This window comes from Lepisma saccharinum, chromosome 8, assembly GCF_977018435.1.
Source record: "Lepisma saccharinum chromosome 8, izLepSacc3.1, whole genome shotgun sequence".
NCBI classification, from domain to species: Eukaryota; Metazoa; Arthropoda; class Insecta; order Zygentoma; family Lepismatidae; genus Lepisma; species Lepisma saccharinum.
Window position 1 is genome coordinate 93,073,583 of NC_139236.1, and position 6,555 is coordinate 93,080,137.

A 6,555-nucleotide genomic window follows, 5' to 3' on the forward strand; every position below is an offset into this window, starting at 1 on the left:
GTCAACCATACAATATCACAGTCGGAGGAGACACCACATTAAAAAGAAAAAGTTTCGGAGTTCGCTTCAAGTCCATTTTATGCTCAGAAAAGTTCGGGACGGGGCCTACAGTTTCAAGTAGGATCTGATCCCGGTGCTTCCAAGGATCGAACCTGGGACAGCTTGGTTACATATGTTTTAAGAACAGTTTGTACTGATATGCTATTCGGGACTGGACCTACAATTTAAAGTAGGATCTGAACCCCTGGCAATGAGACTACACTGGGAATCGAACTCAAGACCCCTTGATTACAACTTTTAAGACCAGTTTATGTTCAGATAGACTAATCGGGACTGGACCTACAAATTAAAGTGGGATCCGAAATACAATGAAATGTGCCTCCACACGGGGATCGAATCCAGGACACCTTGATTACAAGGCGAGATAGATAAGCATCGTTAGCAGGATGGATACACAACATAGGGACAGAGGCACACACCCGATCACCAGATAAATGGGGCATTGGTGTTACTTACTGATTTCAAAGCGATCACACGACAGACCAACAGTTGCCAAAGGGGAGCGAGCACTTTCCAAACCAGCTTCTTCGAGTCAACGGACACTACTGCAGCCACGGCACCGTCGTCTCCGCGTTATAATCCGATCTTCTCACAGAAACGCCGCGGCCCTGAACTTCACCTCCATTGGCCTAGCGGCGTCACGTGACGCCAACCGTCTGGCACCTTTTTCGCCGCACAGGTGAAAATATCCCTTTTCTCGATTCCCAACGCTATGCACAATCTTGACAATGCTTATTTCTGATTGCTCTTTATGCCCAGGCAATGATCGTCAGTGAACATGCTGCTTTCAATTAGGTCAAAGCGTCGAAATGTGGTCCGAGTTGGAACCGAACCTATGTACACTTGTTCGCTACACTCTAAACTTTCAACGCACACGAACTAACATTTATCAAGGTATTACTTTTGTATAATGAAATTTTATTACATTGGACATACACTTAACGAATAAGGTAAGGTAAAGCTTCCCAGTGCATATAGCATCGTGCCTTGAAGGCACATTTAGCGGATGTGGGGGTAGGGTCTCACACATTCTCAATATCGGCAAATTTGGAGATGATGTGATCAGCACCACATTTCGGCCGCCTTTACCCCCCAGGCTGGGCCATCCCCAGAGCCCATAACAAGACTCGACGAATATTCTATTTTATTGTATTCAGTTTTATTTTACATCACATATCATTCCTTCCCCTTATACCAGTATCTTAATATATTCTACTTCGAAATGATTTTATTACCTTTTCATTCATTTCCTTCTACTCTAACACTGACACTAGGTCGCTATGGCGTCTGGCTGTCACAAGGGAGAGCCGGGTTCGATTCCCGGGGGTGATCTCAGGTGAAAACGTTTTAGACTATGCCCTTGTATAAGGCGGCTGTGGGGCAAATCCCACCTTCAATAAACGTGTAAAAGGAAGGCGATCACATCATCTCCACAATAGCCGAGATCGTGAATGTGCGAAGCCACAATTTCCACCCCCTATGAGTCTCCATGCCTTTTTGCAATGTGCAGAGGAAGGTTTTTAGTTCGGTTATCTAAGTCTATGACTTTGTAATCAAGAGGTCCCAGGTTCGATTTCCAGTTGAGGCAACTGTCCCAGTCTGTAGTAGCCTATGAGCGTGTAAAGTAGACTTAAAACAAACTCCTCAAATTCTACCCTATCCTATTTCACAGAATATATTCTATTTTATCGTGTTATATTCGATTTTGTTCGGTTTTACTCTATCCTATTGCATTCACCTCATTTCCGTTATACAAGGCGTAAGGGGTGATCTGACTAGGCAAATGCCAAGCTCTCCTCCACGTGGTACGTCCTGGACTGTATTGTTGTAGACTAACGAGGCTCTGGTGTCTGGACTGACAGTCAGTATAATCATCTGTGGGATTCGTGTGTTAGCAATTGCCTTTCTATCAATTTCATCTGATCACCATTCATGACAAAACTGGCTGAAAAGGGAAGTAAAATAAAATAAATTAATCAGTTCCATTATCTTCTCTACGGAAGGGTGTTATTCCGGTATGAGGGCTGAAAAATCATCAGTGGCGAGGAATGGGAGAATTTTTCACTACTGCGCGTACATAGAGGGAATTTTTTAATTGTGAGGGAAATTCCCTCGACTGGCAACACCAACTTATCCCCTCCACCTCCTTTAATTCCCTCTCGTGGCAAGGAAGGGTATCCGGCAAACAGGTGACTCATTCACATGCCCTAACTAATCCAGAAGATTCCTAGCACTTCTTGTTATGCAAATCCACGGAGTTCCTTAGATCGATACGCAGATTCCCACCTACGCACTGCCTTTCATTCACACACACGGACACACATGTGCAGCTAGAGCAAGAATGAAAATGAGACCAAGTCGGAGCTACCGGAAAAGTTGGCCAGTTTTGCGGAAACTTGCACCAAACAGGTTCTCCCAACTTCCGGTTTGCTATGCATGTTGTTTTCACATCTGTAACTTTCTTCAGCCTTGACTGGATCTGGCATGATAGCTTCTTGTAATTCGTTTACAAACTACTCGTCTTATTGAGGGTTGTTGGTGGTCCAGGAACCCATGAATTCTAATCTTTAGAGGTGGTACAGATACAGTGGTACTCTTCATTAAAAGAGAAAAATAAATCGAGAGTATTTGAAAATAAAATCATTAGGAAAATATTGGAATCTAAAAGGGATGAGGAGACAGGTGAGTGGAGAAGGTTACATAATTTAGAACTACATAATTTGTATTCATGTTCTGATATTATTAGAATAATGAAATCAAGAAGACTTAGGTGGACAGGCCATGTGGCACGAATGGGAGAGGAAAGAAAAGTTTACAGCATTCTTGTTGGGAAACCTGATGGTAAGAGACCTGTAGGAAGGCCAAGACGAAGATTGAGGGATAACGTGGAGATGGACCTAAAGGAAATCGGTAAGGATGGAAAAGATTGGATTGCTCTTGCCCAGGATAGGGACAGATGGAACGCTTGTGTTGCTCCAGCCATAAACCTTCGAGTTTAAGGCGGCTAGAGAGTTAGTTAGTGGGAGCAAACGCAGTTCGGTAAAGTGGCGGCTGTTGTAGTCATTCGTGCTGCGTTGTAATACGTCTGCAGAGATCTTCGATACGTGTTTTAAGGACTATGGAATTTGCATTTCACAAGTACCAACACGCTATAGAATCACCATAAAAGCAGTTTTCACGTTATGGTATTCGAGGAAAGCGCACGAAACGAAAAATGAAATCACGCGGCAAAACGCTTCAGTAAAAGGAGTAATTACTACGAACCATGCCTATTTACACATCAAAGGAACCGGACACTCGATTCTTCGAATACAAATTAATTAACATGTTAATGCATCCATATCTTCGCCATTTCAATATTGTTATACAAACACTGGCATTTAGGGTGGTAGAAATATGTTTGCAAGTCTGCTCACACGGCAGCCGTGAAAGTGGATTTTCAAAAGGAGCCACGTGTATATCAATGGTTAGTCTTCTTACTTTAATAGAGCTGACTTTTAATTGTGGTTGTTTTGTTTGTAACGAGATGTTTATATGATGTACGTTTTCCTTACAATCGGAAACGTCTTCGCCAAACATATTCATCACTAGAGTTCATATTGATTATACAGGGTGGTATACCAAAAGAGGGGTGGTAATAAACAAGTCTTCTTTTTATCATCAGAATGTTTTTGTAGATATTGTCAGGTATTGGTTTTGTTGTTGTTAGCTAGGCTCCTAACCGTAAATACCCAATGTGAATTGAATGTTGAATCCAACTGTCAATCAGCTAACGACGAAAAGAAGACACAGCAGTCAATGGAGTGAATTGTAATTGTGAATTCAGCAGTAACTGGAGTACACTGGAAGTTAAAAGTGAATTCCTGATGGCGTAGTGGTAACGTCATCGCTTTGCAATCAAGGGGTCCCGGTTCGATGAATGCACAGTGGTTCAGATCCCACTTTAAACTGTAAGTCCAGTCCCATTTAGCCTATCTGTGCATAAAGTGGGCTTAAAACAACAATTCAATTAAATAATTCCGAAATGACCAGGCGTCATTCGTACATTCGTTCAAGAGCCAATAGCCAATGAACTATTGACACTTAAAACCAGATAGAGTATACTGCTAGTAACATTGTAAACGTAAGGTAGGAAAGATCTTCAGGTAGGACCTGCCAACATAAGGGTGCTCATGGAAGAACATGAAGAGACACTGTTCTGGGGGAAAAGGACAGTTTACTTTCCTAGGTAGATAAGGTTTAGCATAATGTGGGAACAAAAGTGGCCAAAAGTAGGGGGGCAATGGCCCCTCGCCCCCCTAATCGCCATCACTGGCGGACTGTGATAGTATAAAGTCGTTTCCCTGCTGTGTAAGCTGGATGATACTGCTATGTGTGTTTTGGTTCAACAATATATTATTTTACTGTAACACAGACTGTTATTTCTTATGATCTTAGTGATTTTGCCTATCCATGTTGTGTTTTCACCTCCTACCCGCTGTTCCGAGGTGAAAAAAATCCGGTAAGGTTTGACTGAATATTGCTTTCGTTCACACACTGTGAATACACAGCTTCAATTTTCACCATTATATTTTTTAAGGCGCAGGAAAGGAAATGAGATCCAGCAGAGAATCGAACCAGTAACGGCGGTGGTCGTGTGACCCACTTGCACGGTTTGGTTCTTGCAAAGATGGATGCTGCTAGATACAACGTCTTGTCACATTTAAGATCCCCTGCCCTTTTTTCCAGAACCCGACGGATCTTCACCATCATCCGCGGAGGTTCGTTAGAGAAACCCCGTTCCCTTGATCTCCAGAAGACCAATTTCCAGAAAGGATGTTATTTGAGCGGCGACCGACAATGACCGTACGGAGAGGCACCTTCCAACGATCTCCTAATTGGTTTCTGCAGGAATCGTCCGGGCCTCGAGAATCCTTTTGTTTATTTTGTTTCCTGATGGGAAATCGTACGAGAGGAAACAGAGACTTATTTGCGGCTGTTTTTTTTTCTATTTCTTCAATTTCTCCTTGACTCCCAAAGGAGAACATCGACCTAGTTGCTTCTATCTCATCTTCTTCTTCCGATTGAAATACTGCGGTGCGGAAAATGATGAGCTTTTGTTATTGTGTCGTTATCTTCATTGTTGGGTTTTCCATCGAGTATTAAAACCGGTGGCGAAATTGGACGCTTCCGAAAGTAGGCGAGATTCACTCAGCCTTAATAAATTTCTATGTACTACATTTCCTTCAGGGCATCAATGTAAAACTATTACTGTCAGGAGTGATGAAGGGTATTTGAGGGCACGTGTGAAAAATCTATGTACTATTACACGTTTTGGTTAGGTTTGATTTCGTGTTTTAAGTCCACTTTGTGCACAGCAAGGTTAATCGGGACTGGACCTACGGTTTATAGTGGGATCCGAACCACTATGTGCTCCACCGGGAATCGAACCCAGGACCCCATGATTACGTTACGTATCCCTCATTTTCATTTTCGAGTTACGTTTAGCTAGGCAGCCTGGCAGGAAATATAAGGAAAGTGTTAACTTCAGCGCCAGCTCAGCGAAAAGCATTCGCCAGTATTTGCAGAGGAAAATGTGGTGAGAGAGAAAGAGGGGAGGAGTTTTCATCAGGGTGAAGGCAAGTTGCATCTGGCTCGAGACGGAGAGAGGGTTGGGCTTGGAGTTTGAAGAGAACAGGAGAGTTGTTCGGGAGTAAGAAAAGGGGGTTCAGGTTCGATCCCCGAACCTTTCGAAGTTCACACGCTTAGTAAAAGTGTGTCACAATACGATTACAAGGCAACGACGCTACCACTGAGCCATCAAGGAGGCCCTACTATTACAAGTGTAAGTATTAATATTGGATCTGTTGAGAACTTAATTTTAATATTTCGTGTAGTTCTTCATGCTATGCACATCTACATACAATATCAACATTAAACTTCATGGTGCAAAACCTCTGTGAGGGTGTCCTCGCGATGACATAGTCGGAACATCGTCGCCTTGTAATCAAAGGGTCTCTTGTTCGATACCCGATGGACACATACACACTTATACATGTTACCTATACAGGCATAGCATATAGGCGCATACGAGAAAAAATAAATTTAAATATTATATATTGCTGCTGGGTGCACCGTAAATATATATTGAAGACTTTAACGGTATTTCACCGTACATAGTTAACCGTAATTAATGTAATTTTAATGAGGGCCAATCCATGAGTTCTGGCTGTGACAATCACACGCTTCAAATATAAATATTTTGTGCATAAAGACATTGAGCTCATCCATATAATAATTATAGTATTCAGAATGATGACATTGTTACTGTCCTGAAGAGAGAGGTTGGTGATGAACGTTGTTTTTGGTCAATTCGAGAATAACTAGAGTTCCGGGTATGACTCACACGTCGATAAAAGCTTCACCTACCACCACAAAACTTGAAAACTCCTGTATTTTTACAATTTTGTTATCCATCATATTTTTGGGGGAAAATTATCTTTAATCTCATGTCTT

The 6,555-nt window shown here is 42.3% G+C and overlaps 1 protein-coding gene across 1 annotated transcript in view; it reads right to left on the reverse strand.

Annotated features, from left to right (window-relative positions):
• Positions 1-604, reverse strand: part of LOC145991657 (apolipoprotein D-like) — a 109,965-nt gene extending 109,361 nt beyond the window's left edge. The window contains exon 1 of the mRNA XM_083127722.1: positions 517-604. The gene's annotated coding sequence lies outside the window, so the exon portion shown is untranslated. The remainder of the gene's footprint in view (positions 1-516) is intronic.
• Positions 605-6,555: the final 5,951 nt, after the last annotated feature.